This window comes from Dreissena polymorpha, chromosome 2, assembly GCF_020536995.1.
Source record: "Dreissena polymorpha isolate Duluth1 chromosome 2, UMN_Dpol_1.0, whole genome shotgun sequence".
Lineage (NCBI taxonomy): Eukaryota > Metazoa > Mollusca > Bivalvia > Myida > Dreissenidae > Dreissena > Dreissena polymorpha.
This window is the reverse complement of record NC_068356.1, coordinates 124,263,437-124,284,696: the sequence shown is the minus strand read 5'-3', so window position 1 is coordinate 124,284,696 and position 21,260 is coordinate 124,263,437. Positions and strand designations below refer to the sequence as shown.

General features: G+C 34.6%; 1 long non-coding RNA gene across 1 annotated transcript; it reads right to left on the bottom strand.

The window, feature by feature from the left end:
* Positions 1–1,909: 1,909 nt before the first annotated feature.
* LOC127868867 (uncharacterized) lies at positions 1,910–10,983 on the bottom strand. Its single transcript, XR_008044280.1, has 4 exons — positions 10,915–10,983; positions 7,564–7,676; positions 7,070–7,173; positions 1,910–2,090 (listed from the first exon to the last, which is right to left on the bottom strand). It is a non-coding gene; the product is annotated as an uncharacterized LOC127868867 (long non-coding RNA).
* Between the last annotated feature and the right edge of the window lie 10,277 nt (positions 10,984–21,260).

Sequence of the window (21,260 nt, the reverse complement as noted above, 5' to 3'; positions counted from 1 at the left end):
AAAAGTGACATCGATGGCTGGAAAAAACAAAAACTCTCAAGCACTCTGATCTCATTTATATTAGCATATTGATATTAAATTTATAACATATTGTTCGTGCATGTGATTATCTAAGGTGGTCTGGATATACCATGCCCTGTGGTCCAAAGTGGGTAATTTTTTAAATCATGGAAAAGATTATTGAAGGGACATTTTTCTACCAAGAAGTTAAATTAAAAGATGAGAAACGGACATAATTTCATTGTAAGTTAGTTTTCATATGAATACACCATTATTTAAATAACAATTGTAGATTTTATTCAACAAGCAATGTAGAGCTTACATAGATGGCAAAAGCTAGAATATTGGTATCATTACATTTCAAAATGAAGAATATACATAATATATGAATTCTATCTATACAAACAACTCGCAAAACATATGGAACTTTATCAAAATTAACTAGAAATGGCGCGGCAGAGGCCTACGCGTATCCCCATGCAGCATGTTTGACCCAGGGGCGCCCCAGGGTTGGTAATGGTTTCATGCATAGCTGAGATTGACCGTATTGTCATAAGAAAAGTTCATTATCAATTAGAAGTGAATTGGTGTAGAAATGAAGAAATTATAGTAAAAGGCAATTTTGGGTGGGTGTGGTCTAGGTGGCAGGGCCCCCAGGGGTTGGTAATGGGCCATGCATAGTTGAGAATGACCATATTGTCATAAGAGAAGTTCAGTACCAATTTGAAGTGATCGGTGTAGAAATGAAGAAATTATAGTAAAAGGCAATTTTGGGTGGGTGTGGTCTATGTGGGCGGGGCGCCCCAGGGTTGGTAATGGGGCCATGCATATTTGAGAAGTACCGTTTTGTCATAAGAAGAAGCTCAGTACCAATTGAAGTAAATCAGTGTAGAAATGAAGAAATTATAGTAAAAGGCAATTTTGGTTGGGTGTGGTCTATGTGGGTGGGGTGCCCCAGGGTTGGTAGTGGGGCCATGCATAGTTGAGATTGACCGTATTGTCATAAGAGAGGTTCAGTATCAATTTGAAGTGAATCGGTGTAGTTGGAAATGAAGAAATTATAGTAAAAGGCAATTTTAGGTGGGTGTGGTCTATGTGGGCAGGGCGCCCCAGGGTTGGTAATGGGGCCATGCATAGTTGAAATTGACCGTATTGTCATAAGAGAGGTTCAGTATCAATTTTGAAGTAAATCGGTTTGTAAAAATGAAGAAGTTAATGTAAAATTAACCTTAAAAAATGAGTGAAAATCTCTGACCAGGCCCCACCCCAACCTAACTTTTGACCAAGGGGTCAGATCAAAATTACAAATAGTGCAGGGTCCCACATATGCTCATAGCTACCATGTGTGTAAGTTTCAAGGTTCTAGTGCTTATAGTGTAGGAGGAGATAGTGGCTAGGACAGATGGATGGACGACGAAGACAGAGATAACCACAATATCCCTACTTTTTCTCCGAAAAGCGTGGGGATAATTATTGAAATGAGCAGATAAAATATAGCTTACGGCAATTAAGTTCATCAGATGCATCATTGCAGTCGCTATTTCCATCACATACTTGGTTCTGCCTGACATAACCTCCTTGGAAACAGTGGAAACTTCCTGCATAAACAGACATTATAAATATGAATGAACTATAAATTATAGAATATTTATAAGCAATTTTGTATGCAAACATTTTGGAATACCTGAAAAGACAAAGTGATACACACACAGTGATAACAATATCAATCTTATTATTGATTGCATTTTGTACATGTCTGCAGACTTAATTGCTCTGTTCTAAACTCAAAAGAAAGTAAACAGTATAAATTCTCTGTACTTCAAATCTCAAACATAAGCAAATCTCACCGGTAGGTGCAGCCATTCTCTCGCAGACAAATGACCTCTGAACGTCACAGTTGCCATAGCTGAAGGTGTAGGGTCGATCAAAGACGTAGGTCTCCTCATTCTTGTACACGTGCACGCAGTCACCCAGGTCCTCGTTGGGCTGGTTGTCTCCCCAGAAACCCTGCAACTCCGAGGCTGCTGATCCGTCACTCCATCTGAGCTCTTTGCAGGCCACACAGGTGTCCCTTAGCTCTCTTTTGAGACCTATTGATGAATATAAGCAACGTTGTGGGTCAAAGGGCTTATTCAAACAAGAGGGCCTGAAAGGCCTAAAGTCGCTCACCTGTGATAAAAAGAAATGACCTGTTCTTTGCAGCCCAAGATATCAATACATGTAGAACAAATGTTCTAACCAAGTTTCATGAAGAATGAACAACAAATGGCCCCATGGCGGATATGTTTTTCAACAGACTGGAACCATTTTTGAACTCGTCCAAGACATTATTGGGAAAAATCTTCTGACAAAGTTTCATTTCTATCCAACAATAAATGTGGCCTCTACAGTGTTAACAAGGCAAATATTCATGACGCACAACGGGAGACAGACAATTGACAAAAGGTGATCACAAAAGTTCACCATGAGCAAAAAATATTATGCTCATAAAGATTGTCACCATGTGTGAAGATCAGCAAGTTTCATTCAGATTGAACTAAAAATGTGACTAAAGTATTCACAATGTTTCACTATAAACAACTGAGGTAGTGCGGTCTCGTTCACTTACGCAAGTGAACCGGTCACGGGACGGTTACGAGTTATGTAACTTTGTGAGCACTTATGTAATACCGAAATATTTATTGAGTCTAATTAAAGAACGCGTATTTACGGTCCGGATGACACCACTGACTGGTTGTAATTCAATTAACTTAAGGCGTCCAGTCAGATACGCCTGAATACACTCAAAGAATTAGTCTATAAGTGAAACCAAACAGCTTTTATGAAAATAAACTAACTTTAGTCTAAAGAATCTAGTATGCATCGTTAAAATGAACAAATACAGCAAATACCTTAATGAATATAAAAAGAAGTTCACAATCTGTCAAAAAAACTGATATAAATGTTAGTTACTGTCAGTCTAGTAGTTGCTTCAAAAATTTAGTTTACAAAATAAGTCTAACTTAATCTAAAGAACACAATTTATGGAGAGTGGATTACTCCAGTGACTCAAATGTAAAAAAATTAATAACAATTTACAAAAGTTATTTCAATCAAAAGAATCTTTCCAATTTAGAAAATGCCAAATAAAAAGGTTGCCAATGGAAACAGTTTTATAGCACAGTTATCTGCTGAGATTAGTGATTTTCCCAATCCAATTGATCTTAGAAGATCAGATGTTCAATCAATAAACCAAAACACAGTAGGTTAACTTGGCTTATCAGTAAAGATCAAACATAAGGCTATACAGTGCATGAGTACATATACAGTTATTTTATGACATAGAAACAATAGGTTTATTAAATTGCATGCAAACTACTGTCTTTATGTACACCACATTTTATGAAAGAGGTCCCAGGTTTATACAATGGAATTAACAATTAGAAAGTATGTACAGGTTATATTTCTTTAACATTATGGCCTATCACAACTAGACTGTTCACATGTTTATATATGTTTTACTAGGTACATGATGAGGAGACTTTAATAAACTATCTTATCTTAAGTGTAAAAAAAATAATTGTTTGTTTCCAGCGGCCCTACCCTACCTACTTTTTTGCCGCCCGTCCTAATCTTTTTTGAGCCCAAAATTCAAACAAATATCGGACAGCGTATTTTTCGGCGACGCTCAATAAACTTTCTACGTTATCCGCATATTATTTTTATTGTTATTGAAGCGCACGTGGTAGCTGGCCAATCAGCATTGAGTTTGCTCACACAGTGGGTCATTCATGCGCAGACACTGTTGATCTTGTCGTCTGCCAACAATATAGCGGCCGATGGCAAACGTTGTATTTAAAGATTAACAAATTAAAAGAAGCGTAACAATAAATAAATTATTTCTAAGCTGATTACTTAACACTTTTTCCCAACTATCGATCTGAATTAACGGATAATTAAATAATTAGTTCTATTTTGACGATGTTACACCTTTCTGCCGATGATCCTTTGAAATTAAAAGGTGATAATTTACTTGTTTTTTACCCACAAAAATGCTATTGTAAAGCAATATGTCAACCAAATTGTATATTGCTAGGTTTTGCAATGTCTGCAGTCAAACAATATGCACATTTTATTTAATGTGCTAAACGCATACAATATTTCGGACTGTCGTTTTGGGATACATTATTTTTCGTCGATTATAATTTATTTATTTTCGAAGTTCTTTATAGAAGAAATAGAATGACGAATACACATGCGGTGATACGGACAGTGTTTGGTTAATAATATTTTAAATTGTAATCACCTGATAATACAATTGGAAATACTATAAAAAAGAACAATTAGTAAGGGCTCTGGATGGGGTGGGGGATCTGCCCTTTATTCCTGTTGGGTTCCTGCGGCTGCGGTTCCAAGCCCACTGGCCGAATTTTCAGGATTTCAAATTGGAACAATCAATACCCCTATTAAATGTACATCTATAAAATAACTTATGTTTGTACCTTGACAAGTACCATACTGATTAATTCTGTATTGAAAACTGTATGTTACATTATGTTATGTGATATGCCCTTGTTGTCATTAAAAGAAATATAAACAAGTTGATAGTACATGTATATATAATTATTTCAAAACCAGTTTTCATGCATCGAAAAAACAAAAAACCTGGTTGGCTCAAAGAAATTTGGGGACAGCCTAGCCATGGTAGATAGACCCCACGACACCAGTACATACTATAATCTGAAAATGTGGTCCTTTGGAAGCATAAACTGCATCCAAGAAATATAATAGCACACCCATTGGGTCTGTTCATGGTGATAATGTTACATGCAACAGCATTCGCGTCCCCCTAGCAAGGCTTTTGGGCTATTTAATATATTTTAAATTATAAATAATATAGTATACACTCCATGATCCCTAAGGAACAGAAAGTATAACAACACTGAATCCCTATAGACACTGAGGGTCAAGCTTGCTGCGACTTTAGTTATGCCTTTTATTGGTCATAAAATGGACTATTAAAGCAGTTGCCAGAAGTCAACATTAAACTCAGAAATAAGGAAAGCAACAAATGCAAAATTAATGAACAGCAAGTTTTTATTTCATAAAAGCATTTAAATAAAGCCATATAGCATTACATACGTCATCAAATTTATTGTACATACAGTTGAACACAAAAAAATAAGAAGAAGATGCACCATGTACAACATTTTCAAAAAAAATTTTTTTTTTTTAAATAAAATTGTTTGCCTACCTAACTACCCTAATTTTTTAGGCCATGTCAGTTGAAAAAACATAATTTTATTTTAGGCCTTATCTTATCATGTTTTCACTATATAAATATAGAGAAAACTGCACCATCCCCTGGCGGCCATGTTTTTCCACCAATAATGACCATTTTCGAACTCGTCTGAGATATCTATAAAATTGATGTTATAATGATTACCATAGGCAAAAATGTGATTTCTAGAGTGTTCACAAGCTTTTTTTCCTATATAAATATAAGGAAAATGACCCCCCCCCCCTGGCGGCCATGCTTTTTACCTATCCGAACTATTTTCGAACTCAACCGTCATATCCAGAAAACACATGTTCTGACCAAATTTCATTAAGATTGGACCAAAAATGTGACTTTAAGAGTGTTCACATGTTTTCACTATATACATATAGAAAAAAACTGCCCCGCCCCCTGGCAGCCATGTTTTTTCACCAATCTGGACCATTTTCTAACTTGTCCGAGATATCAATGAAACAAATGTTTTGACCGAGTTTCATGATGATTGGGCAAAAATTGTGACTTCTAGAGTGTTCACAAGGTTTCTCTATAGCCATAAAAGGAATACTGCCTCACCCCCTGGCGGCCATGTTTTTCAAGGGACCGGAACCATTTTTTAACTCAACCAACATATCATTTAGACAAAAAATTTGACAAAGTTACATGAAGATTGGGCATCAAATGTGACTTCTACAGTGTTCACAAGGTTTTTCTATTTTTTGACCTAGTGACCTAGTTTTTGACCCAGCATGACTCAGTTTCGAACTCAGCTGAGGTATCATTAGGACAAATGTTCTGACCAAGTTTCGTGAAGATTAGGCAATAAATGTGGCCTCTGGAATGTTCACAAGGCAAATGTTGACGACGGACAACGGATGACGCACGACGGACAAAAGGCGATCACAAAAGCTCACCATGAGCATGTTGTGCTCAGGTGAGCTAAAAATGTAGTGCCTTCCTAGATTAGCCTGTGAAATCTGCACAGGCTAATCATGGAAGACACATTTTGCTTTATGGTCTTTTTTGTTTTAAAGGGGCCTTTTCACAGTTTTTGGCATGTTTTGAAATACGTCATTAAATGCTTTATATTGATAAATGTAAACATGGGATCTTAAAAGCTCCAGTAAAAAATCAAGAATAAAATTTAAAAAAAGGAAAAAAAAAGTAGCCGCGGCTGGACTCGAAAACCAGTGACCCCCGGAGTCCTGGAGTAACCTGGAGTAAAAACGCATTAGCCTGCTCGGCTATTCTGCCAAGCATATTTGGTTGAAGTATTTTATGCATTATATGAGCAATCTTCGTAGTTTCACACAATTTAACGACAACAACAGAACTCTCCAAATTATTCAATCGTTTCGCGTTGCAACCCTTTATAATTTTTAGGTTTTTAAATCGTCAAAAGATGCATATACTGGCTATATCAGACCATGGTAAATGTTCAGTAATACTGTTTCCTCACAAATATCATAACTAAAACGAAAATGTGCGAATCTGAAACAGCTTTTTTCAATTTTGCCAATTTACCAAACCGTGAAAAGATCCCTTAGAGGAAGTCTCTTCTTAGCAAAAATCAAATTAAGGGGGAAAGTGCCTTCCCTGATTAGGCTGTGCAAACTGCACAGACTTATCTGGGACGACACTTTAGGCAAATGTATTTAGCAAAGTTTTCTCAGAACAAGGCTAATAAAAGTGGTGAATACAACTATGTTGATCCATTTGATGCTTGATAAATATACATCAGTTTCTGTAGTTCATTTCTAAAGCATTCTAAAACAAACACAAAATCAAAGAAATTATATGTCAGTATTCACATACCAATATAAAATGGCCTTTCACTCTCTGGAACAAGCTGACTGACTTTACTACCGAGACTGTCAGATTCAAACTGGTCTTTGATTGTTGCTAGTCGAGATCCATAGCTGTAATTGTAAGGTAGATACAAGTTGTTATATTACACAATCTATGTTTCTTTTTCTCACTTGTTAAATCAGGTTGCCTTTTATCACAAAATATATCTCTTATGCATGTAACTATTTGATAAGCCCTCAAACAGCTTATGGAATTGATGACAGTACCTGAAACATAGATAAATGTAAGTCGTTTATTTAACTTCTAAGTGCACAATATTTGTGAGGCAAAAAATAATATTCTGCTATAAAAATACATTAGCTTTGAAAATAGAAAATCAAAATCACTGCGAAAATATAATGTTTTAAATCAGAAATGTCTAGTATGATCATAAGGAAATCAAAAGCAGTGTGAAAATATCATGTATTTTAATAACAGTTTACAACATGATGACAGTTTACCTCACACATATATCTTTTGCCCTGGCATAGGCTCTTCGGTTATTCCCCGCGAATACTTTGTAACATTTACTACCTCCCAAGTAAAACCATCCATTGCTGGTGTCACAGTCCAACTGAAAGGTTTAAAACTTTTCTTAAGGTAATCAACGAGATTAACCCTTTGCATGCTGGGAAATTTTTGTCTGCTAAAATGTTGTCTGCTGAATTTCTAAAATTAGCATTCTCTTCGATTTTTTTTCAAAGAATACTATCAGAATAGCAAACAGTTTCGATCCTGATGAGACGCCACATTTTGTGGCGTCTCATCTGGATCCAAACTGTTTGCAAAGGCCTTCAAAATTCGGTTCCAGCACTGAAAGACTTAATGTGTAGTTATCATGTATATACACATTGACAAGACACTAATTTTTCTCTGACAAGACAAAATGTTTCAACTATTTTTACACAACAATTTTTTTTTTAATTTAAAGTTGTGATCTTTCTGTTAATCAAGTTGGGGACAGATATCATGCCCACAAAAATTGTTACTTTGTTGGATGACGATACTATTATAACAATTTGAGAGGTGTAAATTTTGCCATTTTTTTATTATTCAATGACCAAAATTTGGAACTGCTAGAAACTATCTAGATGGTTATTTAACTTGGATAAGATATTATGCCCACAGACATTACAACCAAGTTTCATGAAGGTCTAATTTAAAGTTTTTGAAATAGAGAAGGAACATTTCTGTTTCACCACTGCTCGCAAAAGGTGATCACATAATTCATACTATTCTTTAAACAGAAATCTTGATGTGTTTAGATTTAAAGGGACCTTATTACGTTTAGGTAAATTGACCAGATTAAAAAAAAAATGTTTCAGATTCGCAAATTTTATTTGTAGTTATGATATTGCGAGGAAACAATAATACTGAACATTTACCATGCTCTAAAATATCCATTATATGCATCTTATGACGATTTAAAAACGTGAAAATTATAAACAGTTACAAACGCAAAATGATCGGATAATCTGAAGAGTTCTGCTATTATCATTATATTTTGTGACACTTCGAGGATTGCTTATATAAAGTAACCTTTCTCTGTATGAGGATGGATGGCTGAGTGGTGTAAATGCTACACTTAACTCTAAGAAGCAGTTGTTCGAGGCCAGTTGAGAATTACTTTTTTTCTGTGTTAAATTTTATTCTTGTTCTTTTTACCAGAGCTATTTAGTTCCAATGTTTACATTTATCAATTAAAAGCATTTAATGAAAAACTTGAATACATGCTAAAATCTGTGAAAAGGTCCTTATATATAAAAAGACAATTTTCCAAAACTTGTCATACATTAATAAATGATGAATGCATTTTATTAAAAAAAGCTAGATAATACTTCTCAGAAAACATGTTAAAAATATAATAATATGATGGTTCATTAATTGATAATGATAAATCTAATTTTTAAAATTATAGAGTAACGTTTTTCTACAATAATTCAGCATAAATATGTTTTACCAGTACCAACATAGGTTTTAACTACAATACCGTTACGTAGACAAATTGAAACCTGCATGTTGCAATAGTAGTGAATTAGCTTAAAATTGCTTCTACAGGTCCCAGGTTTGATGTGAGGACAAACTCATTTAAAAGCAAAACAATTTGGCCCTTAGCATTTAATGTCTCATTTATTTAACGTACCTCATTCAATTCCTATTTTATTTAAACCATGTCAATATAATATTTCAAATTAATATCTCGCATAACATATTATGTACCACTTCCCACATACAGAAGTTCAAACAGAAAAGACCTTCAAACCCCAACCCATTGGCTTTCCACCTATCATTTTCAATGGCTCAGTCTCAGTTATATGGTTTGAACTCTCTATAATGACGATTTCTATAATGATAAAGATTGGTCTGTATGAGTTTATGTCTGATGATATAAATACAAAACCAAGATGGGGATTATACTCAGAAATAAAGTACAATACATTATCACTTATCTTGAGACAAATGTTTCTTTTCGTTCTAAAGTGTCTGAACAAATATATATTTGACCTGAGTGGTGACTACTCTTATTTATTTAACTTGTCAGTATACCCAAAGTGTGGATTCTTCCTATATAAATAAAAAATATCTCAGATTCGCCCATAGGCCACGAATCTTATTATTTTCAAAAAATGAAGAAATGTCAATCATAAACTGGACCTGTTACTAAGTGTTGATAGGTCATTGTGGGCTCAGGTACTACTTAAAATGTACTCTGGGTACCCTTCAGTATACTTAAATGTACCCCGGGTACGAAAAATATACTGAAACGTACCCACGAAATCAAACGCTTAATCGGTTGTTGTTGGCTATTTTTCATTTTAAATTTGTTCGTATTAATGTCAATATTCTGCGAAATGGCCTTTATTATGAGTTTATATTATCGAAACTCCTACTCAAAAAGCATGTTAAGGAAGGTTTTGTTCAAGGAGAATATTGATTGGTATTTTCTTTGCGCTCTGTACCATATCGATTTTGGGTGGGAATAAAACTCGCGTACAGTCTAAACTGGCCAGGTACGTGTAATCAGGGCTCGAATTAAACTTTTGTTTCTACTTGCAGCTTTAATACCAACTCGCAAAATCAAAAACATTCTCGCAAATTTTGCTGGAAACATAATTTAATTTCGTTTTTTTTATTCAACAGTTAACTTTGCTTTATTTTTCGTATTGTTATTTCCATCTGTGGGCAAAAAGAAACTAGTTATTTTTCGCTTCGACGCCATGTCTGTTCAAGTTCAATGAACACATGTGAATTAGTCGACTGTTTAACATTCTTTGTACCAATACCATCTTCATATCTGTACTATAAGTATACTAGTCTATATATATGCGCGCTTCCACATACGGGTATTAGGACGTTCTATGACCTATGGTTTAGCGTTCAGGACGTCGAACGCATTTAGCAATATTACTGTTTTTTTTTCACTATTTCTTTACTCGCAAAAAATTACTAGTGGCTTAAAACTTAACTCGCAATCGGTATTTTTCACTCGCATTTTGCGAGTGTGGGAGTGTTAATTTCGAGCCCTGAGTGTTTGCATCTTTTTCATACACGGGGTACATTTAAGTATACTTAAGAGTACCAGGGGTACATTTAAGTAGTACCCGAGTCGACAATGACCAATCGAGCGTTAATAAGGGTTGATACTTTAGTCAAAGACTTATTAATATACAAATGTATATTGATAAGTCTTTGATTATTAATAATCCAATCAATTAAATTCAAACTCTTAAATAAACAACCTTTAATAAGCAAAATGGCAGCAAAAACTATGATTTCACCTGGACCTTATGCATTATTTGTCTCAGAATTACCTTACGGAACTTCAGCGAGGTTTTTATTTCGCGCAAAGGGAAAGGCGGAAGGGGGTTGCCAGAATTAATTGCGAAGGTAGTGAAGTTAATAAAAGGGGAAAAACTGTGTTGTGAATTAGAGGTTACAGTACAGTAAAAGTTATTTAATACAGAAAAATTGTACAGCAGTATGTAACCGAAAAACTACAAAAATATCCCGTCAATTATTTCATATTAAAATAAACTTTACTTTATTAAGAATGTATATAAGGTATGTATTGTGCTTACTTACATTTACATGTATTCATTGATGATGAATACTTCTCGACATTTCTTTAAACAAAAAAGTACCGTTTTCTTAATAAACTACTGGTAGCATTATAGATTTGTTAAAAAGTCGAACTAAATAAAGATAAGTTTTACCAGTTCAGAATGTCCGTAATGCACTACTCCAAATAAAAACACTCCGATCGCTGCTATGAATTTTAAATCCATATTAACAATGTTTATACAAAATCCACTTTGATTTGCGACAAGCTAGGTCCATACGCAATTAAATCATTTTACAACAAACCGACACACATATATTAGTTCACTTGTATAACTTCTAATATCGTGTGCGCGTATAGACGCTCTGTCGCATTGTGCGCAATTTCACCGTCAACAATCCACCCAAAATTATAAAATACCTGTGCGCGACCCCACCCGAAACTGAAAATTATATTCATGACATGCTAGCAAGTTTATTGTCGGTGCTCTTGGGAAGAGACGGTCTCACTCAAGCGATTCGGCCACCTTTTTAAGTTACTACGATTAAATTTCACAATCGACCTACGACTGCGTTAATGTAGCCACCCCTTAATTGTTTGGGTTAGCTGCGTTCCGTCTGCGGCGGTCACGGATAGAGGTGTTTAATTATCAAAATAAAAACATTTCTCATCCGAAAAAAAAATAATCTGTACATCGCTTTATTAATATTTATACACATTCATATGAGACATATTATGGGTATGGGTTTAGGAGGCAATTTATGTAACGAAATTGTCTGACCACATTTTGTCTTTGGTCAAGTTATCTGCAATTTTACTATCGCATGTGAATTTATAATCAAAAAGGATGTATTCGCATGTAATTTAAATATGAAAGACAACGCCCATCCTATCACTGTAAAGTTAATTTCTTTGTTAACAAAAAACATTACGTTAAGAGCATTGGCATTGGTGGCCATTTGATGATTGTCCATGTACACTGACCCTGCAGTTGTTGAAATTATGTTTGTTATTTATTCAATTGTTATGTGTAAACTCTTTCATTTTTTTTCACTATTTAACAATGAAAGTGTAAGCAAATGCGCACTCAATTAGTTGTTTCAAGAATATGCGAAAATAAACATTATTTTTACAAAATCGACATTGAGACCATTTTTCAAGTTATGTTCGGGCGTACACTTGGTAAGATTTTTATCATTCAAATGAAAAAATAAATAAATACGTTATTCATTTTTACGTGATTATGTTTAAAATCGGATTTGTGAGTCAACAATGACCGACACGTTACACACTACTGAACTGTCATTCAAATGTTGCGGTAGAAAAATGTTGATAGGTGGATATATTTAGACTAGTATATATATCAAAATTTCACATTAACGCTTCGATCATCGTGCACCATGATCCATGCATGTAAAATGGTTTAATGGAAATTGATCACCAATAGCTTTAAATCGCAATATTTGTATAACCAATAATTTAGTCTTCAAAAGAAAGAACAGCAATGATATGCGGCTTAGCAGGCTATGATTAACAATGAACTTGCGTACGGCAGTGATAATCAGTCTGTAAGTTCGCATTATGATTATGTTATGATGTTATCTAATAAAATACAAGGTTAAAACACTGTAAACAAGATTTACTGCAGACCAAGAGAGTGATTGCCTCTTTAGCCTTTTTCATATATGTGATTCTTTTCGTGACATGCGCATGTAATTAATCAATCCTTCTCATGTTTGTGTTTGAGATATTATTTAAATATAAGTTTTGAAATGTTTTATGTTACTTAACCGAGGCAATATATATAGGATCTTGCACGAGTTGTCATATCATACCATATTTTATTAAACGAGTTCAGGAATTTTGTAAGTAAGCGAGCCTTTGGCGAGCTTACTAACGAATTTCCTGGACAAGTTTAATAAAATATGGTATAAAATGACAACGAGTGTCAGATCTTTTTATCACATGCTTTAAAATGAGCAAATTAAAAAAATATTTACGCAAACATAATGTTAAATCCCGAATGTTGTTAACATTTCGTGACGTCATTTGACATTGCAACGTCATTTCAGCAAAATTACAAATCGCGATTGGTCAATCGAACGAAACTAAGCCAATGAAAATGCTTAAAACGTATATCACACATGTGTAAGATAAAACTATTCGTAATATAGGATCTGGCACGAGTTGTCATATCATACCATATTTTATTAAACGAGTTCAGGAATTTTGTTAGTAAGCGAGCCTTTGGCGAGCTTACTAACGAATTTCCTGAACGAGTTTAATAAAATATGGTATGATATGACAACGAGTGTCAGATCTTTTTAATCACATGCTTTTTAATGAGCAAATTAAAAAGATATTTACGCAAACATAATTATAAATCCCGAATGTTGTTTACATTTCGTGACGTCATTTGACGTTGCAACGTCATTTTAGCAAAATAACAAAATGCGATGCTCAATTAACGAAAACTAAGCAAATGAAAACGCTTAATAATGTTGTATTACACTAGTGTAATATAAACAATATGTAATGGTTGTATTACATGGGAAACAGGGTATAGCATGTGATAAATGGTTATATTACATGGGAAACAGGGTATGGCATGTGATAAAATAAGCTACGTCTCAAAACAATCTGGGCAAAGAAAAACGTCAACACAATAATTATGAATGCCTCGAGCAAATAAATAAGTAGATAATAAAATGGATCTTTTGACCAGTGTTTTTTATGGCAATTTCGGGGCCGATATTCGGCCCCATTCCCCTCAAAAAAGAGTATATATTTTCCCCCTATTTTGTAGAAAAAATCCCCTCCAGAAGTTAAAAAAAAATTATTTTTTTTTTAGAAAGAATTATCTAATGATTAATATATCTCAAATTTATTTCATAAGCAACTAACAAAGTATATAACAAATTATTATGTTTTTGAAATATTATAAAGAGTTATATTAAATTATTTTTTCCCAAAACTGGACTTTTCATATAAATTGCCTTTTTTTCCCAAAATGGTCACGAAAAGGCCTGATGTATCTATATTGAGTCAATATTTGTTGATAAAAACATTCCACTTTGGTCCATTCTATTAAAAAAAATAAGCTCAAATTTGCCATTTTATCGATTAAAAAATCCCGATTAGACTCAATATGGCAAGGAAAACTGAGACTGTGCATGAAGGCTGAAATGTCTGAAACTACTGTTGAAAAAATCATTGATATATATTTAAGAAAAAGAACAGAGAAATTCAGCTGTGAATTTTACATTCATACAAACATGTGTATTCATATAATAAATATCGTAACATATAAAAGAGTGATTTATTATAATTTTCCCCTTTTTCTAAAAAACGACGTGTTTTTCCCCTTTGGACGGGCACCGCCACCATTCCCCTATTTGTGAAAACAACACTGTTTTGACGATTGTTAAACCACTCTGTAATTAAAACTATGCGTATATATATATGACATTATAAGGGCTTTAAAAGCCGTCAACGGACATTTTAATTTTATAGCTCTCTTAGTCGGCCGGCTTGTTATCGGCGCGCAAACGAGATGGGGGTAATTGTGAAACCTTGCATATCCTTGTTATCTTACGATGTTGTTAATCAGTGACATATCTAACATTAAGACTGAAAATAGCAAAGGACAACACACCACCCGTGTCAAGCGTCCACACTTAGCTTCGGGCAAGACGATTTTTGATATGTTGCAAACGTGTTATCCGACACCTTGTTAGGATATTGCATTTAAATATTCGGATGGTATTTAAGATATGAATCAGTTATTAGTGCATACAAGTAATGCATCGCTTGATTTCACTCTTAACATACATGCTAGACTTAATAAATGATACCGCAAAAATCATATTGTTATATATGACGTTTGTTGGCGGAAAGTGTACATTCTTTTCTAAGCACATTCCTGCTGATAGATTCTATCTTTAAATATGTCTTACCATATTAATGCAATCAATTACGTTATTGACCCAACGTTTTGTTAAATCATTTAATCTCATCCGATAACCGTAACAAATGGTTCGCTTAGCAGGGTACATATTTATTTAGTTCGTACTAAACTAAAATAAATAAATTAGAATAATTTTTCCCTAATTAGTTTTTATTGTAAATCTGTCGGTTTATGATTTGATTTCATTTGGACGAATTAATGTGTGTAGCTTTGATCAAGGTACGTTACTAATAAATACATACATGTATAGGTTGATACAGCACACATTTTGTGGTACAGTTTAACACAAGATTGGAGTAATAAAGAGTGAATCACCGTCGATTATGGGGTATAAGGTTCTTTGAATAATTCAACATTCGCAGCTTTACGTGAATTATTATGCGATTGAGTTACAGGTACGGAGCCTCGGGGACTAAGTAGAAGTTATCGATGTCACAAATGAAGAGTAAGTTTCCACAATTGACAGAATACCGACTAACGTTCCATGAATATTGTGTATTAAACATGTATGCATGTAGTATTGGTGCTCTATTGATATATTGGTAGAGAGTGCGTTGCCATCAAAAATGTTATATATTTGACCAGTTAAATTGCGCGTGTATATCTTGAGAAATGTTTGTTGTCCAGAATTAGAAACTAATTCGACCAGGCGATTTTGAGTAGACCCGAGTTCGCCAGCTTGGCATTATGTCCGCGGAATCTGGAAAATATCATAAGACGTACAACTAGTACCGTAGCTTTATGGAACATTAAGTAGTGGCTGTCTCCACTGCGGCTCATCTCGTTATTTTAACCATAAAAAAACTGAACAGCTTGTGTTATTTATGATGCATAAAAACGTCATGCAATCGCGTTGTATGATTAAACATATCGAGTGATAAAATGATTTCGGTTGCAATAAGTAAAGGGTGCAGTAAAAGCGAAAACGTAAATAGTATGATAAATTCAAATTTACGATCGAAACGGCATGATGAATTCATCCCATAATGCCCGATCGCTGCAAATATATTTGCTGTCAGATTTTATGAAGTTTTTCAAATTGTCAAACCAGTCCACAATAAAACCAGCCACTTGAAACAAAAAACAATCTCAGTATAATGTAACAGGAATTGAGATTTTTACAGTGCATTAGTGTTTTTTTTATCCATGCTTACAACTTAAAGAATGATTATACGGTAAGGACAGTGGTGGACATTTCATTGAAGAAGAAATAAAAACAATCGAAAATCTAACAACATCCGAAACTGTTAACTGCTATTGAATAGCAGACAGTTTTAAACCAAACCAAAATATATTCCGAACAAGTGAAAAACTAGAAGAATAATTTTATGTTGAAAATGTGTAATTGTTAAAGCTTATAAGCTGAACAACATTTTCTGTTAAATGTTCAATCAATTTGAATGTATTAAACATGCACGTGTACTAAGTTTTCTTCGCCGAACATGAACGTTTACACAAGTATAACCATGATATTATTAAATACGTCCCAGTTACAAAATAGTCGCAACTCAGCTGGAGAACTATATTTTATTTGTCACTAAAGGCGAACGATCTGCAATTTTATTTCCAATTATCCACACCCCAAAACGCGTCATGAATTCAATCAGGTAGGGACGAAAATAAAACTGTTTGATTATTACTGTGCTGAAGCTTCAATCTTTCTGAAACGAAACATTTCAGGTGAAAAGAATTCCAACTGTTTAACGATAATGTACTGCATGAATACATGTTATTTCCACGCCTGACTGCCCCTAAAATCCAAATTTCACATTTTACGGTCGTTAATTGCTTTCTTTGAAAGGAAATTGTATCACGTTTACATGACGTAGGTTATTAAAAGAAAACATTGCTTACATTCGTTTCAGTTGAAAAATGCGACTAAAAAACGCAAATTAACAGAACATTTTATATAATCACACATTCACTAAGACACATGTTTGCTTTGATACAGAAAACAAATGAGTCGCACTCTGAGCAAATTGAGACGATTTCATGTGCATGTGGTTTCGTTCCAGATTAGCCTGTGCAGTCGAAACAGGCTAACCAGGGTGACACTTTCCACCTAAACTGGATTTTTCGTTTAAAATCCTTATGACGAAAAAATGGAAAGTTGCGTCGATGATAAGCCAGCGCGAACTGCACAGACTAATATTAGACCACACCAAGAGCGAGGCTAAATAATTGATTGTCTGTGCACAAATATCAATCTTCAATAAAGTATATCAAGAAATACTTAATTGTGGGATCATAAGCACCTCGGCTATATTATGCATGTGTTTTCCAAAAATCTTATTTAACATACTGTTTTCCACTGTACTTGACCTTTTTGAACCCCAATTTTTCTTAATGACAGGGGATCTTGAAAAAAACTCGTGTTACCACTGCTGGTCTCTTCATAGCAACCGTGCGGAAAGAAATTGAAAACGCCTTTTTAATGGTGATGAAACTTGATACATAAAATACGCGTAGAGTACTGACATTTCTAAAGGTTTGTGGCGTTTAAAATTTTGTGTCCATGCTGATGGATGCTGGTTTGTTAAATAAATAATAAAACATTTCGCACCTTTCAAACATGTAACTGTGCAGTCATAAAGCGAAGTCTTAATGGCAATATGTGCAGCCATTATCATTGAGAGCATTGGTGCCGTAGTCAACTTGGTCAATTTAAACATTTAGAAGGATAATGAAAGGCCGTCAGACGACTTAACACAGAATGAGAAAGATCGTTGTTTGTATCTACAGAAAAGTTGTGGAGTAAAAAACTTATTTATACGCGACACTTCTTGTCATCTAGTGTTATTTACGCATATGAGTAAAACGTTTGTATTGTACTACGTTTCTTTTATTTCAAATTTATTAAACTAACTACACATTAACTCTTTTCATCCTATACGGTTGTGAAGTACTTTTGTTGATAAAATTAATGCTTTCCATTTTCAAATTCTTTGTACGGTATCAACAAAAAAAAAACAACCAAATCTTTGACCATGGTAATTTGAACTTCACGTACACATTTTAATAAAGCCTTAGAACGCTATAATGGCAGACACACCATAATAGATGGTTTGATTTCAAATTACCAGACACATTTGAGTACCCGATTCCTACAGCAAATGAATTCATCATTCATGAAATAAATCTCTGCCTATGTATATCTCCCACAGTTCGTGTAGAAAGGATTGGCGATGTTCGTAGGTCCTATAGTCCGTTCATCTTAAGACTACATGTATATGATTCACTAGGACATGGTGCAGGCGTGTTGATGGTATGTCCGGAGGGACAAGACAAACACTATTTTGGCACATTAGTGAAATGCAGTCCGGCAAATGTAAGCAGTTTTCTGAGTTTTATGAAGGAACCCAAAATTACGGTAGTCCTCACAATAGAGCGTTACTTATGGGCTTCTGTGCCTCTTCATGTCATGGAATCGACTTGAATGTTTCATAGAAGGACGACAGACTATATTTTTAAAGAATGCGAGCTACATAAGGAAGGTATCCACAGCTTGCCGAGTCTGAGAGCTCGTTCTGTTAACAGGAAGGTTGGTACGAATGTATCGTGGTGTACCTGGCATAGTGAACACAGAAACAGCAACATCGGCTTGTCGAAAATCGCCTTAATTAACTTTACGCCTAGGAGGCGTATGCCCGTGTCCGAGCGTTTCAAGACAGCTTTAAGGATGCCCCTATGCCAGTTTGAGACAATAGTTGTGCGCTATTTCCGACTGGCTTATTTCGCTGCTACTTATCAGTCCCATAGTTGGCATCCTAAGATAAAATACAATTGTTGACTGCTGACTGGAGCAATGTTTATTAATTTGTTTAAGTTCCCTGTTAGGTAGGTTAAACCTTAGTGTCCTCTGTGCATGCAAATTCATGAAATTTAAAATATTTTCCAAATTATCATAATTTTGTAAAATACTGAAGTATGCCAGTTTCTAATATAATTAATTACTATGTTCCGGCAAAGGTTTAAACCATCAGAAACGCGTTACTATATTTTATGGGCACTAATTTGAAATGGGTCACGCGCCGATATTATGTATGCTAGCTACACCTCTCACCTAAGATAGCGTAACACGTTACTGATCTAATTTTGTTGCCAATAATTATTTTCATTACAGAGGTTCCAGATCGCTTCAACCTAAATATTTCAAGAACTATTCCTGACTGCGGTACTCTGAGAAGACCAATGGAGTGTTCTGTGCTCCTTGTTACCTATTTGCTGGTGATACTAAATACCCACATTTGATCAGGCAGCCGTACCTGGATTGGAGCAACGTGTCTTCCACTCTGAAGAGACACGAGAAAAACCCTGACCAATTGACCATATTGCAAGAGTAGAAACACTGAAAATCAGCCCAGCTACGCCCCTGAAATTTACTGCATTTATACTGAATGATAGCCAAGTGTATGAATTGTTGAGCACTATCTATTGTGTTTGTGTCATGCACTAATTCCGGAGTGTTTTGATCCTTGCGGGTTTCTTATCATGATCATGTATTAATACTTTGGTGCATTATACGCGGAACGCCGGCTGTAAACGTAATTGTATCATATGGTAAGCGTCTCATTCAGAGCCTTTGCCGGGCTGCCAGTTTAAGGTCGCCTATTTTCAGACCCATAGGCACTGCTACGTGAGGGTCTTGTTTGTGTGGGGCATTTCACAGAACATGCTTTGTATGATGGTAGATGGTAGATCCAGCAAGACCTCACGCGACATTTACCAAGTTGTCCCCTAGAGATCTAAAATGGACGCCGTTATTTTTTAAACTGTAAATGAAATTATCGATATCATTTTATTATAACAATTTGCGAAATCCAAAAATGCGTTTTGTAAGAAGTACATTATTAAAATGTGATCTTTTTGCAAAATTTTAAGGTTAAGCAAGAAAATCAATAAATGAAACGTATTTTTGCAATGTATACTTAATTCAGTATAGCAATGTGATGATAAATAGAATGTTAGGTTTAGTATTGAAAGCAAAACGTATGATGTTTTGTTTTGTGATTAATTTTTTATTTCATTATATTGGCAACCAATTGTGCTTTCTTAAATGAATTTAGTATCCCACAGAGACCCCCTGTTTCTAGTATAGTCTCGATTTCTTCTATGGTTTTGATTTTAACCTTAGTGAATTATACATACAACTATGTGAATGTTTCTATTGCATAATGTTTATATAACAAAAAAGTATGCATTTTTATTTTAGTTTCACAACGGATGGCTTTAAAGCCCTCTTCTCTGTGGTAAATATCAAAAGTTCTTTATATTAAGCAGTACACTTTACATCCATTTCTGTAAGTAATAAAGCTGTATTTTTAATTGTTTATCGTAAATGTATAATGGTGTTTGTTGATGTATTTGCCAATCAAATATAAACATTATCTTAACACGTGCGTACAGCTCATGTCATATAAAGCATATATAACATTGATACTGTCCTTTACGTTCAGAAGTTCTGTTTTGTTTTATTTTGAAGTTTGATTTCACAAACATAATTTGCTATAATTTGGATTTTCTTTTATCTGAAAATAGTGTATAAATAAGTGCAAGTTTATACATTACTATACATGGTGGCGATCTTGTTGTTTTTTGGGGTACTACTTAATTTGTCGTTAGGGGTCTGGCGTCCGAAATATCCGCGGTACCTTATTCTAGCATCATACCAAGTACCACGATTCCAGAATGAATGGTACATTTTATAATATACAATAAAAAGACCATCGCCAGCCGTAGTTTATTCAAGTGCTACAAAGACAGTCTAGTAATAGAGCGGGGCATATATACTTACTTGTCTGGTACCTGGGTGAATATCAGTCTCTTTCTGAGAAGACTGGGCATAATGCATGTGCGTTAAGTGTCGTCCCAGATTAGCCTGTGCAGTCCACAGAGGCTAATCAGGGACGACATTTTCCGCTTTTAGGACATTTTTCGTTTAAATAAAGTCTCTTTTTAGCAAAAATCCAATTTAGGCGGAAAGTGTCGTCCCTTATCAGCCTGTGCGGACTGCACAGGCTGATCAGGGACGACACGTTATGGGAAAAATACGAATACACGTTATTCTCTACGTTTTCGGACACTCTTAGTGTCCGGAATCCTCTTTAGCTAAAGCAATTATATTTGTGACT